Raw genomic sequence first — 22,164 nt, 5'->3', positions numbered from 1 at the left:
ACTTAATTAATTATCCATAAAACACATCCAGGTTGTGGATGAATTCTCTTGACAGACCTACAGAATCCACATTTTCTTTTCTGTGTAAAATAATTCTGCTGTTTCTGCTGCAATGTGGACCACATAAGGCAGCAGTCTGTGGGTTGCCTTCTCTGACACATGGTTGGCAATCCAGACTTATTAAGTGTAGTCAAGAGAATACATTGAGTGCTGTCTCCAGTAACAAGGTCTGTGCCACCATGAAGCAAACTAGGATAAGGTTTTTGGTTATTTCTTTTATAATGCAGATTTTTGATTTCTGCTTAAAAGCTCTCTTGTCGTAGGCTTCCTAAGTGCAGTCAGCCATTCCAGGCAGTGGCCACCATTCCACTTCACTTACCTCTTATAAGCAGCTAACTAAACCCTCACTTTCCACAGGCTCTCATTCTGGGCCTCTAAGAAATGGCTCTAATCATCCCACAGCTGGGATATCAGGCTAGTAAGGAGAACCCTGTGCTTGGGGCCAAGAAATGTAGTATTAATAAATGTAGAATGAGAAAGTCACAAGAGGGTTTAGGAAATCTAACTCCACCTTACCTGACAGTCTTCTGCCTCCCTTAGCTCTGGCTTACTGTCCCAAGTGCAGCCTTTGTGGAGCATCAGTAAGAACCAATTGTCCTTTGCAGTTATGAGTGACACATTATCTGTTGTTTATCTCAGAGAGTTGAGAAGTCGTGGCCTATCAAGCATGCTCAGGAACATTGTGATGATATGGGGAAAGACTGAATACCAGAGGTTGAAGAGGAGTGCCATGAGATAGTGTCTTCTAGGAGTGACAGGGCTGTTGTGTTCATGAAATTACAACAGCTATGGCTGCCTGCACAGGATGTGTATAAGATGCAGCCAGTCAACACCCCACCACACAGTAGAGGGCGCTCCAAGAGACCCCACCCCTTGCTGAGTGCCACTGGCAGTTGATTGACTGCTAGAAGACGGAGCTTGGCCTCTGGAAAGTTGCTTGTGCTCCAGTGGAGGGTTCTGCATATATTGGCAACACCAATTGGACTCAGTGGGTTAGAAGGGGGAGGGACAGGAATGCAGCTGGGAGCTTTGTGAAGGGCTTCTGAGGGAAGTTGGGGGGAGCAAAGTTGGAGATGGATGTATGAAACTTTCAAGGAATCAATAAATAAAATTAAATAAAAAGGAAACATAAATCATTTAAAAAACTAGCTGCAAGTGAAATTTGTAGTTTGCTCTCCTCCGGTTATGTACAAGGCAAGAGATTTAAAGTAGAGAACAACTGGTACCAAAAAGGAGATGAGATAAAATTTTTAAGGAAAGAAAAAATTTTTTAATAAAACTAACTCAAATCACTTAATTTGTACACTAGCTGCCTATTATGCGTCATCTGTACATCTGTTTATCACACACTGGTTGAGAATGAGTGTGGCTGTGGTCATTCTAATGCTCTAGGGCAGTGGTTCTCAGCCTTCCTAATGCTGTGATGGTTTCATACAGTTCCTCATGTTGTGATATCCCCCAACCATAAAATTATTTTCTTTGCTACTTTAATTTTGCTAATGTTAGGAATTGCAATTTAAATATTTCTTGAGACAGATGTTTACTAAAGGGATAGTGACCCACAGGTTGTGAACCACTCCTCCGGGGGTTACATGAGCAAGAAGTGCGTCTCTTTCTTTTGAGAAGCTTCTAGAGTAATAAGACATGACATCCATTTGAAATGGGTAGAGAGGCAAAATCAAAGTTGTAATATGTAATAACAACAGCAATAATAACAAAATCAAAAACAAACCATCAAACAAAACAAAACAAATCCCCAAACTCCAGATTAGCAAACAATATCCTAAGCCAAAACTTCTGACAAAATATATAAGAATATTATTGAACTAGAAAGGAGAATTGAGTCCAGTTTTCAGCAGTTGCTGACTTGAGAACATTTGAAAGTGTTACTACTTTTTGGGAGGAAGGTTTGTAGCTTTTCCTCTGAAACTGGTCTTCCCAGGCCTGAAACTCTCCTAGAGGGCCTTGCTCTTTCTAACCTTGCTACAGGAAGCTCAGATTCTTTGGACTAATGTGGCTTTTGAGATGAGGCAGATAATGAGATTCTCCCAAGGGAAGGATTTTAGAAGACTATATCGTCAGTTTGGATCAGATAAAACTATTTATTTATTTTGAGTGTGTTTCAAAAGGAAATGGCTTCCGCCCAGATGTATATGCAATGCCGACATTCTCAGTTGGGGAATTGAACATTCAGCTAATTATATTTTGATGACTTGGAATGTTGTGTGTTTTAAATGATGGATGGTAGGCCTGGAAGATGATTCTCCAGAAGGCACTGGTGTTGGTCCATGGTTCTCAAGAGAATTGAGATTTTCACTGGAGGAGGAGTGAGAAGTTGTAGCTGACCAACCCTTAGCCCTTACACAAAATAACTACACAGAAATTTTGAATTATTCTTCCTATAATGTGTTTAATGTGTATAATGTATATAATGTGTTAATACACACCTTGCATAAAGATTTCCCATGCTTTTGTAAGAAATTCTGTGCCATGCTTGTCAACAGAGTAAGAGTCAACAGATTGGGGTGAAGACTCCATCTACAGCAGATGGTGGGCAGCAGAAGGGCATGGGGTGTACGATAAGGAAGAAATCATTTCAACCTGGGTGGACTGGGGATGATTTCATAGAAAATGCCCAAGTTGGGACTTGGAGACTGAGTCTTGTTGACTGTCTACAGACTATGCTCCAAATCTATACTGGAACACTGTCATGCCATTTCACGGATGTATTGTCCATTGCCTGTGTTTGCTTTCATATAAGTGGAGTGTGTGGTGCAAAAGAGACCATGGGATTCCTGAGACTAAAAATACCACCTTCTGTCTCTATACACTAAATACATAATACTGGCTTTATGCTATGTGATTAAATGATAAACATCATTCTTATAAAGATAGTATTTGTTGATCTGAGATTTAAACATTTTAAGATTTATGGACAGTTTGCCTTTTACAATACTTTAAAGTGGCTTAAATTATTAAGACAGCCCTTTAACTCATAGAATACATTTATTATTCTCATGGATTTTTTTCATGTCCTTGTTTTTTAGACTTCATGTAGGAAAAAATAAAAGACCCTGTTAACTGGTGCTGTGGTTTGAATGTATACCCTAAAAGTTCATGGATGAGAACTTCTTCCTCAAATTCATGTGGATGGCATTGGAGATGAGACTTTTAGGAAATGGAATCATGGTGTGGACTCAATAGCATTCAGTAGCTTTATAAGAAGAGAACGAAAGACCTAAATTCACAGAAGCATGCTCTCTCTCTCTGTAGTGTGAACCAACAAACAGGTAGTTGTCAGATGCAACTCCTCCATCTTGAATCCTTTAGTTAGCAGATCTGTGGACTGAATAAACTTAAATTGTTTGTAATTGCCCAAGTCTGTGGTATTTTGTTATTGTAACAGAAAATAGATGAAGACAGTAAGCAGGCTGGAATCAAACTATTTCTGAGTCTTGTGTTATCTGAGTGATAGAATGACCATGACCTTCAGGACGGCGAGTGTGGCAGATGGATTGTAAGGGAGACGATGCAAAGGGCATGAATAAGCACTGAAACACAAAGCAGAATGCAAAGGGGAACTATCGGATCTTCAACCATGTGACTGGGGTGTTAAGGGTTCTTTCTGGTAAAATAGGTCTGATAAAACTAATTGGATGTTCCTCCCACACTCCTCCAACGAGGAGGAGGAAGAACCTGAACCTTTAAATTCAGGTAGGGAGGTGGTCAGACATGCTTTCAATAGGCAAGAAGAGTCTGCTAATAGACAGGAATCAGGCTACTCTATTGTCAAAGGTACCTTGTGTTGCTGTAAAATTATATTAAATATGGTGCTGTCTTTTACTCTTCATGAGATCTGGCACCGCAGTGCCCCAAGATATCTTGTAGCTATCTTTCCAGAAACACACATCCCAATTCCATGGCGGCCCAGTGTCTCTGCTGCCACACACTCTCCCAAACTCAAATCACCACAAGAAAGAACACATAACACAATAACCTCTGATGCAATTGATTAGATATAATTGCCCACCTAAACATACAAAGCCCTGTACACATCCATTCCTTAAGAATATTCATAACAACCTGTAAATACAGAGTGGAATCTTAACATCAACCTCCATGTTCTCTCAGCGGCTTCTCTGCCTCCCCTCTCCTTCCGTAAATAAATCCCCACTGTAACACCTATTCATTCAATTGACTCTGCTCTTCTAGAAAACCTTTATCAAAACAAAAAATATATTTCAAATATTGCAAGACATACATTTATATTAAATACAACTGGGAATTATCTTTTGATCAACAATGCCAAATTTTGAAGTGTAAGTTTTCTCAAGTACAGTATTTAGGTTAAAATGTTGTCTATTATTTATCTAAAATTCAAATTGAATTTTTATTTGCTTATTATTTTTTGACTTTTAGGAAGATTGAACATGAATTGGGGTACAATCACTTGCTCTTTTACATAGAAGTTCGAGTTACCTTCTCCAATCATTTTGAGTTGCAGAAGAGACATCAGCCCTGAGAATGAGCCACTATTCCTAGATGCAGACAAGTCGAATACCTCAGCATAAGGAAGGGAGAGGCTTCTAGCAGAAGCGACTTGACCAACCATCTAACTGATGGATTTTAATAGAGTAAGGAGGATGTGTATGTATTAGACAGAAGGAGAAATGTTCAGGGTAAAGATAGATTTCAAACAGGAAACTTCTTTCAAAGATATCATTCTGGGGGGGAAACTTTCTTCTCTAAAAACACTACTCTGTGTGTGTGTGTGTGTGTGTGTGTGTGTGTGTGTGTTTGTGCATATGCATGTAGTATAATTTTGTAGTGGTTTGAATTTTCTTGGTCCACAGGAAGTGGAACTATTAGGAGGTGTGGCCTTATTGGAGGAAGTGTGACCTTGTTAGGGAAAGTGTGTTACCTGTGGAGGTGGAGCTTTGAGCAGATGCTCCCCACCACACACACAAACTCACACAGAAATGCTCAACTCTGGCCAGTGTGACTTTCTCTCCTCCTAGCTGTCTCCAGAACATAGTCTCCTCCTCGCTGCCTGCTGATCAAGATGTAGAACTCTCAGCTCCTCTAGCCCCATGTCTGCCTGTACTGCCTGCACACCATGATGGCAATGGACTGAACCTCTGATATTGTAAGCTAGCCCCAATTAAATGTTTGGCTTTATAAGAGTTGCCTTGGTCATGCCTGGTATCTTTTCATAGGATAAAAACCTAGACTAAGACAATGCATGTGTGCTCATATATGGATGCAGGTGTGTGTGCATGAGTGTAGAGGCCAGCTCACAGCAGTGGGTGTCTTCCTGTCTCTGCTTCCACTGTACTTTTGAGACAAGGTCTTCTACTGTGCTTGGAGCTTACCTATTGGCCTGTCTGTCTGGATAGCAAGCTCTGGATCTTGGCTACATTGGCTGAGTGAATGATTAGGTATTATTTGCCAAGTTATCTATAGGGATATGTTACAGTTAATTTTGTGTGTCAGGGTATCCAGTTGTTTGGTTAAACTAGATACTGGTGGTTGGTCTGAAATTATTTTCTGAGATGTGATTATAATTTAAATCAGAAGACCTTGGATAAGGCAGATGGATCACTTGGCCTAATGTGAGTAAGTTTCAAACAGTCAGATGAAGGCTTCAGAGAAAGGGCTGTGGTTACTCAGGAAGGAACTCTGCCTCTGGACGAAATTTTGATTCAAGAGAGCAACATCAGCCCCTGGCAGAGTTTTCTAAGCCCTGCAAATGTGGAACTTTCCAGCCTATACAGCACACACACACACACACACACACACACACACACACACACACACACACCTTTGTACCCCTGACTAATGCAGCTGCTATTCAAGCCATCCTGCAGCAGTATCAGTTCCCACCCTACTCCACTTGCTTCCCATCCATTAGCTCATTTGGAGCAGAGCCCACGGACCCATCCTGGGTTTTCCACAGCACCAGATTCTCCTGCTCACACTGACTGACTGCAAGACCAAGAAGCTACTGAGTTGCCCATGCAGGCTATAAAGTGAGCGCCTCTAACGGGTGTGTCACATTAGAGGTTTATCCCTGTCACAAGATAGCCTTGGAATTTAGGGAACATGACTGTACCCTTTAGCTCCAGGCATGCCTTCCACATAGCTGCCCCAATTCGCTTTGCACGTATATCTTTAAAACAGTCTTTTAAGAAAACAGATTTAACTATATTTTCCTCCTTACCCAGCCCCCTCACTGGAGAGATGAAACAAACAAAGACATGCAGGTTTGTATTAAAAATCTGGTGGATGTTGGGTCTGCTGACTCTTCCTCCCAGCTCCTTAGCAACAGCTATACCCTCCTTTTCTAAATCTTTTCATAGAAATTCTAGCTTTTTTTTTTTTTTTTTTTTTTTTTTTTTGTGCAGGTCTGTGTCTGCCTTCTGTTTCTTAGTATCATCCTCCCTCCCTCCCCCACTCCCTGCCTCTTGCCTTTCTCTGCATGTTTCTTTCTCTCCGGTGTGATTTCCCACATTAGCACCGTCCATTTCTTTGATTCCTTCTTGGCAACGAGAGCTATAGCACCATTATGGAGCAAGCGGGCCTGCTTCCCTGCTACCTTAAAATAATAATGTTTCATGGTGACAAATGGATATAGTTAACAATGAAAGTAAAATACTTAGCAGGCAGGGGGGCGACCGTGTCAGATTTCTCTTGGCAAAAACAGAGAGCAGCCAGAGGAATCTTTAAAGAAAGGCATATGCATGGGGTAGCTGGAGCCAGGTGGACACTTCCACTGATTCTCAAGTTGGCTTCTGGGGGTTTAGTCTAAGTTCTCAGAGGTAAACAGCAGTCATTTTTAATTTGCTCAATTTGTTCCATTGTCCTTCGAAAGTGGAAGGGTAATGGCAGAGTTTAGACTCTGGCTTCACGGTTGCTGTTTTTCCTTGATTAAAAAAAAAAGTTAAGAAAACATAAAACAGTCTGAATTAACAAGGGAATAAAGGGAATGGAATCGTTTGTGTGGCCCAGTGGTAGGAGTTTTATACTGTATCAGGAACGGCCCAGTTAACATTTAAAAGGAGATGAGGGAAAGAATGAGAAGAAGGAAGAGGTTTCCTCCCCTTCCTTTTTCTCCTCACTGCCAAGAAAGAAAAAGAAAGAAATCCGCCCACATACAGTCAGTCTGCACACACATGCATGTCTGTGCTCTGCCTCTGCATGCATGCTCTTCTGCTGGGTGCAGGTGCTACCCCAGGAGGAGCACATGCGGGCCATGGATGTCTGAATGTCAGCTTCCTTGTGCTCGTGGAAAGACGCAGAAGAAGCAAACAAGCGATCGAGGTGGAAAACATACAAACCTAAATCAAAAGCAAGTGGTCTACCACAAGGAAGCCAGGCGGACCTTGCTTTCTGTACACTCCACTCTTTCTTTGCCTCCCAGATTGATCTTTGAAATAAAATAAAGGAGCGTGGCAAACTAACTGAAACATAGGTAGAAATAATATATTTGGGTTTCAGAAAGAAAGAAAAAAAAGAAAGAAACAAAACCTGGCAGAGCATAAAAGGCCTCCATTGCATAACAACACATGTGCAAAGAATTAGAATAATTGCAGTGCACACATCGGTAACAGACAGAGTGAACAATGAATATTAAAAACACATTCCTAGAGCTGGCCCCGTGGCTTGGCAGCTGAGCACTGCGCAGAGACCTGTGTGCTAGTCAAAGGAAGCCTCCCGGCTTCCAGAGCTGTCAGGGCTTGGCAGGAGCTGAGGTGAAGCCCTTTGGTGTTGAGCTGAAAGGAGGGAGGCAGGTGGTGGGGACTATGCCGGTTGCTGTGACTTCTGTCTCCCCCTGGCAGAGCCCTCCGATGGCTTCAGGAGGGGTTCATGGAGGAAGCCGGCCTCAGTGCTTTGGGGCTCCAGTTCAGAGCTGAATCAGAGCCAGGCTAAGAAGGAGGAGGGATGCGGGTAGAAAAACAAACGCCAGAGAACAAACAGACAGAAGGTAATGCTGGGAACACCCAGTCAGAGTACTGGATGGAAACCCCAAAGCCTCTCCCCCAAGGCCAGCCTCCAGCGTGATCTAGCATGAAGTACTTTGTTGCTGCAGAGACACACTGGGGAAGTGTTTATCCTCTGTAGACTCTGGGCTGGGCTGTCTTTGGGCTGGGCAGCCATTTCCATTGCAGTCCTCATCATATGGTGGAGGGAGGGGGGAGGGGAATAGGAGGGAGGAGGACAGATTCTCTTGGTGGCATGTTCCAGAGCCTTCAAAGACCACGATCCGAACAGTAAAGGTACACAAAAATCTTTTCAAAGTGAATCCTTTTCATTGTCAAGGAAGACAAAGGCCCTTCTCTTAAGGATATCTTTAGCTTTGAAAGCTCATGCTCTGCTTGTCCATTGCCAGTCAGGAAACAAACTCTTGAATTCTAACAGCTTTGTCAATGAGAGAAGCCAGACAGTGGGAATCTCAAACTAGGATTTAGTATATAGAGTGAATAGAGGTCCCAGTATTCTCGAGCTCTGCTAGTCAGAACAACGCATTGGGATTGGTGAGGTGGAATTCAGGGGAGTTCCACATATTTGACGAAGCAAATTTACAACTTTATTTTTACTAATCTTTGAGGTTCAGGAGTCCTTTAATTACAGTGTAAGGTACAAACCACATTCATGCTAGTAATAATCATGACTCAATCATGGATAAAAATCGAAAGTATTTTTGGCAACATTTCAGTGATGATTTAAATGTATCTCTACCTTGGAATTACAGCACTTAATAGATTTGCTACAAGATCTTGTTATTTTGTTCATTACTGAACACGTACATATCTTCATGAAATACTTTTGATGATTATATTTCAATATAATTGGTATAATTAATATGGCTGCCTTTGGTGTATTATATACTCTTGCTCCTCTTCCTCCTCTTCTAGAAAGATTATTTTGGGTAGAGTTATATGGATCAGATGCTGCTTTGCTAGAGGAAACCATGGTATTCCAAGTCTTTATTCAGCAGACCTGGGGAGTTCCTAGACTCTGGGATAGCATGTCTGCTGGTCCTCTGCATAGAGGATTCCACAATGAGTTGACTTCATGGTCTCTACATAGGGGTGAAAGAAGGTCATGTGCATCCATACACAGTCAAGGACTAAGCAAAGGGACTTCTTTGTGTGTGTGTGTGTGTGTGTGTGTTTGTGTGTGTGTGTGTGTGTGAGTGTGTGTGTGTCTGTGTGTTTATCAAATGTATACATGTTGAAGTGAACTTTTGCATTTCCTTCTCATGATTTGTAGCACAGCTCCAAATTAGTTTCCTTACAAGGAAAAGAAAGTCTATAGATGCTAGCCAAGAACTTTTGCTACAGAATTGCAGTTGTTACAAGCAAAGAAGAGCTGAAGATGACTGGTTTTGTCAGTTTCTGTACCAAGTAGAAGACAAGCTGTGAAGGGGAGGGTGAATCAGACAACATGGTGTGATGGCTCTTAAATCAAGATGTCAGCTGTAGGAATGGACATCTGGACTGTCAGAGAGGCAGATTTAGAAAGCCCCTCATGATGTGCAGAGGTCTTGAGATCTTCAGCCTTGAACTCAATGGTTCATTGAACTGACCAAAGTCTAAAATCCTGTGGAACTCTTGTACCAGAGTAGAATTTCAGGCTAGAAGATTCTGGAGAGAAATAAGCCTTACGCCTATCTGCTTAAAAGCTAAGCCTCAGCATCTGGCTTAGAAAGAACAAGAATATTATCCTATAAGAAGATATGCAAAACATTAGCAATCTTTATAGGCATGCTTGAGAAAAGAATTCAGAAATAGTATTTCACTAGTTTCATGAGTCGATAATATAATCTAAAAAAGTTTTCTCTCCTATTATCTGTTTATCTAGCTGTCTGTCTATCTGTCTGTCTATCTATCTATCAGCATCTGTGTTTAGTATGATGTAGATAATCTGCTACATTATATTTCTTTTATATATGAATCTGTCTCTTAACACTTTTAATCTGTCTGATAAGGTGTAATTAGGTCAAGTCTTTCAGGTCAGGACCCTAAATACTAGAGAGTGAAATAATTTGACAAATGTCACAAAGATAATAAATGGGAATTTTTGACCCCAAAGCTACTCTTTGACTCTAGATGTTTCTAATTATATGCACAAAGGAGCACTTGCAAACACACACACACACACACACACACACACACACACACACACACACCACACACACACACACACACACACACACACACACAAATACCTTTGTAACTGAGTCATTTACATCGCTCAAGTAATTCTAAGAGTTGAAGAATCAAATTTCAATTTGGGAACAAAGTTGACATTGTGGTATCAAGTTACTTTGTTAAAGAAGACCATGGTTTCAAATAACTCCTGGATGATATCCTCCAGAAAGTCAGTGCCATAGTCAACGCCACTGTAACTGTTCTAAAGATGAACAAGGACTAAAGAAGGGGAATCCCCAAATCAAGCCAGGGCACCTGTGAGGAGAACCTGTCATCATTCATATGCCATGATCCCACCATGAGAAAACCAACAAATTTTAGGCCCTATCCATCAAATCATGACGAGCTTTGATGACTGACATACTGAGTCTTGCCATTGTTTTTTTAGATTCCAAGAAAATCCAATGCTTACCAAATTGAAGTTTTACTGCCCACAGAAGCAAATGGTATTCACCTCTGTCACGGACAGTTAAACACTATCTTTTACAGAGGACTTCTGCATATCTGAAACCCTCTCCATGAAGACATGATATTATGTTGTAGGCTAGTTGCTAAGGACATTATGTAGTAGTTTAGAATAACCTCCAAGACATTGTCTAACCTTGTTTTCCTACTATTCCAGGAGACTAACAATTGTTAAGACAGAAGGGGCTCTAAGGGTGCCCTCTTAATGTCTCATAGCTGTCAGAATGCAGAGGTACCTGACTTACAATTGGTTATGTGAGGCTACCCTAGTGTTCATGCTGTAGGAGCTATTCATTCAGTACTCATGACTAGGATAAGTTATAGAGTTTCAAAGACAAAGTAAATAATCTATGATCAGAAAATTCAATTTGTTCTTGAGGTGGAGAAAGGAATCCTGCCATGAAGGAGTCAGATGGAAAACATGCAAACCACAGTTTGTGGAAGAGAAAAAGAACATTGAAAGGGCTGGCCCAGAAACAGAGGCAAGTGCAGGAACAAACTCAGCCGAGTCAGGGTGTCTGTCACAAATGTAGGGGCAGCATCATCAATACCAGTCAAAATTCCAAGCTGAAAAACCAGACTCTCCTTCCAGGCCAATTGCTTGGATGAAGAGCTCTGGGAAATTCTTTCATGTAGAGGTGAGCTTGGAGAGGATTCCAGTCAAGTCAAAACCTCTCCTCTGTCAGTCAGGCATTATGACAAATGTCAGCGGACATGGCAGAGGACATAATTCGACAGGCTCATTGCTCTATTAGGCAAAAACAGATGAAATTGTCTCTGGACTTAGAAGTAACAATTCACAATAAGCACAGAACAGTTATCACTACAAAGGATCATGGAGAGGTGTTGCGAACAATTAGATTTGCACTAGGTGCCTCCTCTGTGTCAAAACTGGCTTATTAATCTACCATAAAACCTGGCTGCTTTTTGTTTCTGTCTTTTTCTTAGATGCTTTTTTTCTGTATATTAAAGAAACTGTGATGTGTGAAATCAGTTCCTATGATGCCAAAGTTGTTTGTGAGAGCTGTTGCAGAGCTTGGTCACTGTTAGCCAGTCCACTAGCCACTTCTGAATAAATCAGAAAAGAGACCCTTTTCATCAGAACATAAAGATTGGTCAGGTGAGTTTAAGTTGCATCTCCGTTGTGTTCTCATTTTCTACTGGATGTTCTTGGGTAGTCCCAGGTGCAATAGTCTCGCTCAGTATAAGGTGAGTTCTGCTGCTGCTGAAATTCATAATGCATCAGGGTGCGTGGCTCATGTTGCTGTTGTTTGGTTGTGACCTGGAGGTTGTCTACAGTGTTTCTGTGCGAGGTAGGATTTCTTACCTCCAGTTCCTGCTCATCTCTGCTTGAGGACATTTTAATGGCTTCAGGGATGTACAGAACAAAGCTGGAATTGGGGCCCAGAAGCAATTCTCAAGCAAAGGGCATGGAAGGAAGCTGGTGTGTGATTCTCTCAGGCTCCTTGCCTGTGGGTGAGTTCGTTCTGAGTGGAGTCCCCACAGTCCTCAGAAGGACTGTGCTGCCATTGCCTGGAGTGGTCATCCTCCTGTTAACACACCCTCTGCTGACGACCTTCCCTTCTTTGCTTTACTTACAGTTGTGAAGTAAAAACTTGGGTCTCAAAATTCATAGCCCACATGTTTGTATTAGGGCAGGGCTTTTGGAAGATGATAGATTTTGAAATGGGGTTAGTGTCTTTATATGAGACCGCAGAGAGGCAGAGAGCTGTTTCTCTCCATTTCCATAAGAAGCTAGCAGTCGACAGCTAAAAATAATTGACCAAATCATCCTGATACACGGACAAGAGATTCAGGCTCCTAGACTGTGAGAAATAGACCCATGGTCATAAAATCTAGCCAGTGTGTATCATGGTGCTCTAGAAGCCCAACACACTGAGGTATTTCCTAGTTCTTTCTTCATACCTCCTAGGATCCACCTCTCAATCATTGCCTATAAAAGCCTCTCAGTTTACTTTCAGAAGAATCACAATTAAGATCCTGGGACTCTTTACTGGAATTCTAAGTTTTGATTTGAAGAAACTTCCAATGTTTAATCTCCTTTGAGTACTATGTGACATTCTTCTGGAGTAGACAGCCATTTCACAAGTCAGATAGCATTCAAATGTGAACGAATCATACCGTCGGAAGAGAAGAAGCAACCTGGGAAGTTGACAGTGATAAGGCAATTGCAAATAAAGAGAATAGTCTTAACAGAAAAGCAAGTGGTAAATTCCTGCAGTCATCAGAGTGTAAGGAGAGGGCACAAAATGGGATGTCCATGCTTGCTAACATTCCTTCAGTGCATGGGGCTTTGGGTGAAAGAGGTCTGAATGAAGGATGGGCAAAAACTCAAGTTGTGACCTTGACGGTAGATGCTTGCCAGAGGCTGGCTAGAAGAGAAGCAAATGGCTGTCAGCAGAAACACAGTGTAGGGCAGGCACTGTTCCTTCATCTATTAAGCTTTGACAGTATCCCCCATATCTGGTAATTCAGCTTAAGCACTGGTCGTTTATAAATGTCTTCAGGGAAATGTGTTGAGCATGGCACTAGGCACCCCTTCATGAGAGACTAGAAACAAAAGGGGCACAAGTTCTATTCATGAAGAATTTGGCAGTCTAGTAGAGAACATAAAATGGGCTAAGGACTTTGGGATAGGTCAGATCCATGCCCACCCACTACCACATGACTGCCAATCAGATGTAAGCATCTAAACATGCTTGTAAGGTTTATTTTACTTTGTGTGTGTGTGTGTGTGTGTGTGTGTGTGTGTGTGTGTGTGTGTGTGTGTGTGTACACATATACACATGCATGAATACAGGTTCTGGCAGGGGCCAGAGGCATCAGATTTCCCAGAAGCTAGAGTTATGAATGGCTGTAAACTGTACCACATGGATGCTGGTAATCAAACATTTACCCCCTAGAACAGTATGTACTCATGTTCTACTGGAACAGAATCTGTTCTTAACCACTAAGCAATCTCTTTGCCTCCCACCCCTTAAGATTATATTTTCTATACATTATCTTTCAAGACACTGTCTTGCATACACTAAGAGCCCAAACACTGGGGTTTGAACTATCCAAGGGAGACTCTTGCTCTGCCACATAAAGTTTCCCTGAAACACAGAGATGTCAGAAACCTGCCGTGACTCTAGACTAAGGACAGACTACATAGAGTCAGTGGTTATAAAGTTGGTTGACCATTTCCAAGTAAAAACATTCTCAAGGGGAAAAAAAATGGAATCCCTTTGCCCCCGGTTGAGTTTTAGCTTCTACTTTGGAGATGTGTTCTTTCTTTGCTCTTTCTGAGGGATCCCCTGGGTTTAGATTCAGATCAGACTTGTAAACCTTTTTAAATGGCTTACTCTTTGAGAACTGTAAGTCACAGCCTTCCCTTGACATCAGTGACAGGAGCTCATTTCGCTGCTCTTTCTGCTGCAGAGGGACCGGTTGTTAGTTTATTCCTCATTGTTGTTCAGTGCTGACAAACACAAGGATGCATTTGATGATGGGAAACAAAGACAGGCAAATGCACCCTATTTAGGGAAGCCAAGCCTCCCAAAGAGAAGACTAGAGGCTGCCAAGTAGATTTGTGTTTTAACTTGTAATCCTTCTTTCTCCCAGCTTGTAGCCACCTAACTCTCTTTCACACCCTATTTTGATTTTCATCTGTCGTAAATCATAACAATGCCCTCAGGGGATGCTCCATGTATGTCAGGAAGCACCAAGAATTTCCATGAGGGTCCTTTATGGAGGCTAACCCTTTGACAGGCAGAGTTTCCCCAGGGTTCTGGCCAGGCCACTACCTGAGAGTAGAGAACCGAGCCTTTCATTAGTTGCTGAACCTTAGGAAATTGCCATCTTTATGTGGGTCAACAAAGCCTTGGTTAGAAGCAATTTTACATGGTTCAAACCAACAGTTTGGCTGGCCAATTAGTCTATCACCTAGGAAAATAAAAATAAACCTTAAAACTTTTCTTCTTTACTTTTCCCATTTTGAGCCCTGCCCAGTCGCTCCCTTCTCCTCTGTAGCTGTGAACACTAATCTGCTCTACACTCCCAGCTGATGTATTTGAGGCTCTGCACCCGCCCAAGAGCTCTAGATTCTCGAATGAACACACACACACACACACACACACACACACACACACACACATAGAGCGCGCGCGCGCGCGCGTGCGAAAGAGAGAGAGAGAGAGAGAGAGAGAGAGAGAGAGAGAGAGAGAGACCATTTATATTTTAATGTGCTTAACATGCTCAATGACTGGACACTTCTAACCCTCCCAGGGGCTAGCACATACTCCCCTTCAATATTCCTCAGTTAACACTTCCTAAATCTATATTTTATTTTTGCTGCCCTGTTCCTTCCAGTCAGCCCTCCCATGAGGTTACTTCCTCTTTGTACCTACATTTCAGCCTTCTTACCTTCCTGCTCCTTCACAGCATGGTCTGTCCTACACCCTTCTCATGGCAGAATCCCTTCTTCCTCAGAGTTTCTTACCAGGGAATCCTAAAAGTCACACCTCTTTCATCATGCCTAGCCATTGGCCACTGGCTCTTTATTGACTCAGTCAAGAAAACCAACTGTTGGCAGGGACCCATGTAAGCACAAGTCAAACCCCCAAACACTCCTCTCCTCTTTTTCCTCTCCACTTTCTGCCTTTTGAGTTTAACCTTGGTGTTGAACTCCGTGGGTGCAGCAGACATGCTGCATGCAAATGTTTAGCAAGAGCGCTCTCTCCACAGGAAGTCTTCAACTAGTCTTGGTGCAGGAGTGATGAGTTGAAGTCCAGCATATTCTCAAATCCACCTCAGAGTCGCTCACCTGGACTATGCTACAACCTTTCCAGGAGGCTTACCCAGGATTCGGTGCATCTGCAACCAGTCAAGTTCTGTCTTTCGTCATTATGCTCAGAAACCGTGTTGTATGCAAAGAAGACGTCAATAAATGTCAACCCACCTGCTGGGGAACCGATGACAGAGCGAAGTGCAGATGCCACGAGCATCAGACTTAGTGAACCAGTGGTTTTTATTTGGGTTATTTAAAGGTAATTATGGGAGTGGAAACAGCTATATTTCTAAAACCCCACTACAGCGTGTGTGTCAGCTCACAAAAGTGGGAAATCTGGAGCATACTATACAAACTGAAGGCAGTTCAACAGGTGGAGAGTGCCCTGCTATGTGACTCCGTTGGACTCTCTTCTAAGAAGCTCAGGTAGCCTGAGAATGTCACTTAGGAGTCACATGCTTGGGGATGGAGAGGTCTAGTGAATATGGTCAGTTTCAGGGTCTTCCTGAAGCTTTTGAGTTTTTTATTTCCGTGGGACACTTCACCTCCTGTGTCTCAACGAGTTTCTCTCTGAGATGGGTGATTACTCTCAGAAGAAGTTGTTACACAGCAAGCAGGAAAAATCCCCTTTTATTTTCAGTGTTTTCTGCTCACAGACTCATTCCACTTCTCCAGCAAATTTACTGTACTCTAAAAGTTTTGACTTTTGGAAAGCAAAAGTCAGCAATCTTTAGAGACTCCCTATTTTTTTTTATAGGTGGCAAAAAGGAACTTTCCATGGAGCAGGTGAGAGCTGAACCATCTTAAGTTGGACAGACATGATAGAGGAACATGTGGTGAGGGGAAATACTATCGCAAACTACTTAGCTACAAAGAGAATATCTGGTAGTGTGGTAGGGCTCAGAAATGTAAGGGAACACCATCTCCCTCCCAAGGTCCAGCTTCCACCCGTGCTCCCCCACCCCACTGGCTTCCCATGTCCTGGAACAATGAAGTCCAAAGGGGATGCTCCTGGAATCCCTTTACAAACTCTTTAGGTCTCTGGCTTTTCAGAGGATATGAATTTGTTCAGCCCACATCCAGTCCAAGAGTGAAGCTGAAGAGAGCTTTCCAGCTTTCCAGCAACTTGTGTTGCTTCCTACCTTGTCTCGAATGGTCTCTTACAAATTAATCCTAAGAAATGAGCAGGGAAGATTTCCAGACACCGGGGAGCAGAGAGGACTGCCTGAAGGTTGTCCTTTCCAACTCCCACAGTTACAACCCCCACCCCCACCACTACCCTGACCTCTAGCTATTCAGACTTTTTCTTTTAAGGTAGCTTCAGGCTCACAAGGGCTGGACCCACACAAGTAACAGAAGGTCCCCAAACAGCAGACATGGGGGCTGTCGCTGAATCTGTTGCCTTACTAAGGATCCTGGTTCCCCAAGCTGGACTGCCTTGTCTGGCCTCAATGGGAGAGGATGTACCTAGCCCTGAAGAGGCTTGATGTTCTTGGGGAGGGAGAGGACACCGGGGGAGCTTCCCCTTCTTAAGGGAGAAGGGAAGAGGGAATGGTGGAAGGATCTGTACGAGGGGGTACTGGGAGGAGAGAGGAGCAGTTATATTGGGTTGGAAAGTGAACGAAAGAATACATTTTTTTTTTAAAAAGACAGCTTCAGGCTCCTTGCTAGTCTTTTTTTGCTACCTGTTCAAACACAGGGGCAGCACTAGCTTGTATTCAAACCTAATTTTTTCCGCTTGGCTTTGTTTCCTTGTCACCAGGTGGATGAATGATTCGGCTACCCGAAAAGCCATCTTCTGAAGCCCTGCCTTTTTTATGCACTACTGACGGCAAATACTTCAAGATTGAGTCAGAGCCGCAGTCTCTGTGGAGGTCGCCCGCCCTGGGCTGCCTTGTCTTCAACGGTGCCCTTGCCAGGCTGCTGAGGAAGCTCTTGCTCGGTATGCTGGGAACACACTGCCTGTTGGAAGAACATCCCATTCAGGAGCTGCGGTCTGTGCCAAAGCTCGACAGTCCCCACAAAGGCGCACAGGGGAGACCCAGAGAAGGAAATGAAGAACAAAAACCCAGAGCCTGGCTGACACACACTGCCCAGGAGCCTTCTGTTACAGCATGCTGTCTTCTGGCAAACGGACAAACAGACACAGGGCCACACAAGAGGAATACGTTTCAATGAGGAAAACTTTGTGCCAGATAAGAAATGAGATAGAATAATAAAACTGGACAGAGATAGTCGATGGAGTTAGGAAGTCATAAAATATTTATGGGGAAATTCTTCGCTTGGGGTTAAGAGTCTGAATCTCGAAGAAGCTTGGAGACAGGATAGGGGGCGGGATGGGGGATGTTTACCGAGTTAAGACACGCTCCTTTGTTAGTTCCTCAGTGTGTAAGAGGAGGTTGAAGAGCGTTTGGCCTGATGTGAGGGAAAAAGCTTCAGAGAAAAAAAAAAAATGAGGCAGGCCGAGTCTTGTTGGTAGGACCAGGACGTGAGCAGATGAAAAACCTAATACAATAGTCATAATGAAGAAATCCTTTTCCATAGTCAGAAGGACTGGGAATGTGGCTACCTGAGCATTTAGTCTCTGTGAATGAGAGAGGAATCCAAAGTGGATTCTGGGCAAAACTTTAGGAGTTGAAAGATACACGGCCTCATCTCGTGAATGTGGCACTCAAAGGAGCTGAGCAAACACAGGAAAATCTTTTCTTCCTATTGATTCCATTTCACAATTACACAATTGCCAACCGTGAAGTCATAGATTTTACAAGCTTTTCCACTTACAGGAAAAAAATACTTGAGAGGAATTTCTCTTCTTTCCTCCTAGAGACTTGATTTTAAAAAAAAAAGTTATTGAATTTGCTCTTTGACAATTTCATACGCATATAAATTATATTCTGATTACTGTACCCTCTTACCTTTTCTAATTGTCCATGTCCCTTCCGTCTTCAGACCTCTTCTGTACCTTCCCACGAGGCTCTTTCCTATATTCATGATGGGTTTGTTGTTGTTGTTTGGTGTGTTTTTAGGCCTGCTGACTTTAACCTGGGTTATCTGGGCGACCATGGGTTTGGAACCATCCAGTGGAGTCTGATGTGTTCCAGGGTAAGCTGGTATTCACTGGGAAGCATTTTCATCAGTGAACCACTCCCCTGCAAGTGTCTCTCTCCTCCATAATTGACTATTGGCAGGCCCAGTCTTGTTAGAGGCTCACTGTCAGCAGCCACAGTTGATTTGAGACCACGACTGCAGTGGTCCTGCCATGCCCAAATTCTGGCCTTTCTCCCTTATCTTCTTCAAGAGATTTAAAAGGAATGTTTATCCTGGCTTTCAGTGTTTTGAGGCCCGATTCGAGTCTCTCGCCTACTTGGTGCCCAAAACAATCATTGCAGGCCACAGACTAATCAGCTCGGGGATAATTCTTGGCCTCTATTCACAGTGGATGAGTTGATCTGAAGGTTTGCAGGGTTTAACCTGGACTCCACCACCCAGTGCGTCCAGATCTCTACTACTATCTTATCTCCTTGACATACCACTGAGGCTTTCGGGAAAGTCTGCCTCATACTGACAGCTTCCTGGGGCAGGTCAGCCACCAAGAGTGACAAGGACACCAACAAGATGTAACCTCTTACTATAAAAAGCATGACCCATGTGGAAAGGAATGAACAACCGTGGAAAGGCTATTTTTATACATAATATAGAATTTGAGACTTCTTTTCAGTTCATTTAAAAAATGTGAATCAAGTCCAGGCATAGGAATTCAAAGTTCCGCCTGGCTTAGAAGCCGGTGCCTTGGAATTCGCCACCGACGAACAACACACCTCTTTTCTTCATTGCTGGGTCCCCTGGCCCACTCAGGCCTTGGGTGACAGAGTTGAAATTTTGCAGGCTGAGCATACAACCTCAGCGGGTGCTCCAGCATGTAAGTTGTGACGTTGGGAAGGTGGCTTGGCCATGCTGAACGCCAAGGATCTTGTCAGTGAGAGGGGCGCTCCGGCTTTCTCAATGACAAGGCTTCCATGTGAAGATCAACAGGGAGCGCAGAAGCCGAAAGGGCAGAACTCCATGTCCTACTGAAACCCAGCATGAGGAATTCCAAAGAACAAAGCCTCCCTGCCCAGAGCGGCCCAGGGACTGTAAAGACGTAATGGTACAAAGGGTAGCATTTTAGGGCCTGTTGAGCGTGCCTATGCCGCTCTGTTTTTCAGAGGCCTGCCTGTGAGTTTTAGAGTGCTTTTAGATGTCTTAAAGAGGCACCAGGTCCCCTTGCATTCTGCTGCCTTTTGCTTTGGGAAGCACTTTTGGGTCCCTGTGATGGACCGCGCGGGGGCCCAGTTTCTGTGGAGGGCAGTGAGGGGTTAACTCCCAGCTCCTCTCATTCTTCCCAGTAATTGAGATTTTTATAATTACTTTCATCAAAGGTAGGTTGGGAAGGCCATGAAGGAAAAGAAGTACTTGATTTCCACTGAGAAATTTCCTAAAACCCAGGCCCTACATTTTTCAGATTTCAGACGCAGTAGATCAATTACGTTAAAACCCAGATGCACGGGGAGGGGTGGGCATGGGGGTGGGGAGCCGATTTGCCCTAAAACCCTTTGTCTTCTGCTGAAGAAATACAAAGGCAGCGAAGTTTGTTTCTATGTCCCTTTGCCCTTCGATTAAGTCTTACATTCCTCTGCCTGTGCCAAATTTAGGCAGGTTTGGAGGTGGGGAGAGTGGACACTAGGGAGACGTTTATATTATTTTCCGCCCAAATCTCTTCTTCTGTTTTTACTGCGGGACTCTGAGCTCTGTAGGCAGGAGGGAATTTTGAATGAACTCAGCTTTTAGTGACCAGGAGTGGAGACATAAAAGGAGCTTTTCAGCCTCTCTGGTTACAGAGATAAGTACAAAGGGTTACCGGCACTAAGTCTGTGGTAATAGCTGCTATAAGTACTGACCGTGATTTGAATCTCCCGATAACCAATTCTGGGGAGGCCGGAATATTTATCAAGCTATTAGGAGAAGCTGTTTCTTGCTGATAAGATGCCTACAACTGATGAGGTCCACCTGAAGACAGGGACGAGGCTGGTCTGGATTTACAGCCATTTGCACGGAGAGCAAATAAATCTTGTTTTTAAGAACAGCACGAGACATTCATCAGCAAAACTATGCCATACCCCGGAGCAAGCCCAGGGAATGCTAAAAAGAAAGAGTGGGTGAGCACCCTTGTGTACAAGGTGATTGGAGGCTGCACTTGGGCTTGGCACACGATGCTGGAATTTTATTGATTTGGAGGCTAAGGAAGAAGGGGGTGGGACAGATGAAAGGGATAAGTTAAATGAGGGGATTTAACAAATTAAGCCAGCCATCTTATAACATGTGACTGCACAGCCTTTCTTTGGTATTTTCTACAGTGGAAGATGCTCTAGTGTAGTCAATACTGCAGTCTAAGCGAAAATAATGCCAGAGGGGCCATCTACCTGCATCTTGGTTTCTGCCTATATCCTTCTGAGACCTCACCTTCTACATTTTAGCCTGGCCTTGCCTGGCCCAGCCTGGCCTTGCCTTTTCTCCTTTCCTCCCATTTCTCCTTGTATTTCTGCCCTCCCTCCCTGCCCCTCTGCCCCCCTCCCCGTCTTTCTATACTCTGGCTTTTACAGATATGAATTAACGACTTCCAACTTTGAAAAAAAAACCTGATTATTTTAATTAGCTTTGAAAATTGGAATTTTCTTCTAGATTCAGTCTATTTCTAGACATGAAATCTGGGTTCAGCAGAAGCTCTGGGTAGACCCCGACAGTCTCCAAGGGAACCTCTTTCTCCCCACTCTTTGCCTGATGATTTCAACAGCTCCTAGATTTCCTTTTAATTAGCAGGCTTTTGCTTCCCTTGTTCTAGGCTCAAACCATCCATATCCAGCATTTGCCCAGAGGTTCCTATGAGAAATCAATTTCTGATAGACGCTGGGGGGTATGCAGGTCTTTTTATTTCACTGAGAATGTTAGATTTTTATCTCTGGATCAAACTAGGTCACCAGAGAAGTCATTGTTTGCCTCTTACTGGTTTTCCCTCCCCTGGATGACTCATTTTTACTGAACTTATAAATGCAAATTCAGTGTTTTGCTGCAAGGAAGCCTTCGATGTGCTTGGATCACTGCCTCCGGTTAATAGCTCTCTGTAACTTGCTACTGTTAGAGTGGAGGACTCCTCTGACCAATCATGTTTGTGTTCTAGGAGAGTGCTTAGTTCCCCTGTTCAGTTAAAGTGTGTGTGTGTGTGTGTGTGTGTGTGTGTGTGTGTGTGTGTGTGTGTCTGTCTGTCTGTCTGTCTGTCTGTCTGTCTTGGGGCCACCTTAGGTAAATGCTTGTGACTTTCATTGGTACTTAGTTCCACCCAGCTGTACCTTGTTCTACACACAGGTAGCAACAGGATGGCTGTAGCCAGACAGTCTGGATTTGAATTCTGCTTCACTCTCTATCCCTTCTGCCTTAGTCAGGGTTTTACTGCAGTGAGCAGACACCATGACCAATGCAAGTCTTATAAAGGACAACATTTAATTGGGGCCGGCTTACAGGTTCAGAGGTTCAATCCATTATCATCAAGGTGGGAGCCTGGCAGCATCCAGGCAGGCATGGTACAGACATAGCTGAGAGTTC

General features: G+C 43.3%; 1 long non-coding RNA gene across 2 annotated transcripts; it reads left to right on the top strand.

The window, feature by feature from the left end:
- Positions 1–7,755: 7,755 nt before the first annotated feature.
- LOC120102227 (uncharacterized) lies at positions 7,756–18,434 on the top strand. 2 transcript variants are annotated; one of them, XR_005503431.2, is made up of 4 exons: positions 7,756–8,044; positions 15,486–15,787; positions 16,286–16,314; positions 17,291–18,434. It is a non-coding gene; the product is annotated as an uncharacterized LOC120102227 (long non-coding RNA). The 2 variants fall into 2 exon arrangements; XR_010065756.1 differs by having other exon boundaries at positions 16,286–18,434.
- Positions 18,435–22,164: the final 3,730 nt, after the last annotated feature.

The sequence above is a fragment of the Rattus norvegicus genome, chromosome 4 (genome assembly GCF_036323735.1).
Source record: "Rattus norvegicus strain BN/NHsdMcwi chromosome 4, GRCr8, whole genome shotgun sequence".
In the NCBI taxonomy this organism is placed as follows: Eukaryota; Metazoa; Chordata; class Mammalia; order Rodentia; family Muridae; genus Rattus; species Rattus norvegicus.
Note: the sequence above shows the minus strand (reverse complement) of the source record. Positions and strands in the feature narration are given on the sequence as shown.